The 1437-nt window shown below is 63.0% G+C and overlaps 2 non-coding genes across 2 annotated transcripts; one reads left to right on the top strand and one right to left on the bottom strand.

Annotated features, from left to right (window-relative positions):
* The first annotated feature begins 312 nt into the window (after positions 1-312).
* On the top strand, positions 313-385 carry TRNAK-UUU. Its single transcript has one exon. It is a non-coding gene; the product is annotated as a tRNA-Lys (tRNA).
* A 186-nt stretch (positions 386-571) lies between these two features.
* On the bottom strand, positions 572-644 carry TRNAK-UUU. Its single transcript has one exon. It is a non-coding gene; the product is annotated as a tRNA-Lys (tRNA).
* Between the last annotated feature and the right edge of the window lie 793 nt (positions 645-1437).

Here is a 1437-nt window from a genome sequence, read left to right as displayed (position 1 = left end):
CCCGGCCCGGCGGGGCCGCGCCATAGAGCGCCCCGGAAGCTGCCCCTAGAGAGGACCCTAGGAGCCCCGCGCGGCAGCGCGCCCGCCCCCCGCGGTGGAGGACCCAGCTGTAGGACGGAGCACGTGTGCCCCCGGCCCGGTGCGACCGCACACACGCACACCCGGCCCGGTGCAACCCCCCCCGGCCCGGTGGGCACACACGTCCCCCGGCCCGGTGCGCGCACACACACACACCGGCCCAGCGCAAGGCCCCCCACCCCTCCGCCATGCACCCGTACGGTGATAGTGGCGGCCGGGAACACTGCAGGCAGAGCCCGGATAGCTCAGTCGGTAGAGCATCAGACTTTTAATCTGAGGGTCCAGGGTTCAAGTCCCTGTTCGGGCGTTGACGTTTTGAGGGTTTTTTCCGGCCTGTTAGGCTATTTTTTTCCCCCTTAAAAGCCTTTTACACCCGCAGCAGGAGCGGATTTTTCTGCCGCGGGGGCCCGGCTGCTCTCCCGGGGTGACGCTGACAGAAAAATAAAAAATATATCCGCAACCGAGCATTGGAATGAAAAAAAGAAAGAGCTTTCGCCCGAACAGGGACTTGAACCCTGGACCCTCAGATTAAAAGTCTGATGCTCTACCGACTGAGCTATCCGGGCTCTCGTACTCTGTTCTGCTCTGCCTGAAGATCACGCTGCAGCGGCCTGCCCCCCTGCTCCTCACTGTAGCCCATGGCCCCACGGACACGTGCCGCAGACACGGCCCAGCTCAGGGTGCAGCTGCACCAGCGCAGGATGATCCGGCACCTGAATCTTGCCACAGGTGCAGCGCAGGCTGTGGGGCAGAGGGGGGTCCCCACCGCAGGCCCGGGGGTCCACCACCTCTCCCCCCCCACAGCAAAGCGGGATGCAGCTGGGAGGGCAGCGCTGGAGAAACCTGGGGGGGGGGCGGTTCAAAGGGGGTTAGGGAAAGTGCAAAGAGGATGGGGGGTTACCCGTCCCAAGACATCCTGGGGCATGTTTGGTTAGTGGGATTTCTCCAGCTGACCCACATCCCCGCTTGTGGCTTGTCCCCGCCCCAGGGGTGACAGTTTCCATTAGGGCCAGGCAGATATGATGCTACCTGGGGCCATTTTTCCACCAGGACCTGGTGGGAGATGGGGCCTGGGGGTGCCCAGCTGTGCCAGGAGACCCCCACATCCCACCTTACCCCTGCACAGCAGGGTGAATCCCGCAACAACCTCCATCCATCCTCCCATCTCCTGAGGATGTTCAGGAACGCCCGGAGCCTGGGATAATACTCTGTTACCGCTAAACCCAAATCACAGGCTGTGACCTGCAGCCCTCCCAGAGCGGCTTGTGGCTCTCCAGCATGGCGTTGGGGTTTCGGAGTGGATATTACCCCCGTCTGCCAGAGCCTGGCAGGGCCAGCTGCCTGCAAAAACAAATTACA

Source organism: Falco rusticolus, chromosome 17, assembly GCF_015220075.1.
Source record: "Falco rusticolus isolate bFalRus1 chromosome 17, bFalRus1.pri, whole genome shotgun sequence".
Lineage (NCBI taxonomy): Eukaryota > Metazoa > Chordata > Aves > Falconiformes > Falconidae > Falco > Falco rusticolus.
This window is presented reverse-complemented; position numbering and strand designations above follow the sequence as displayed.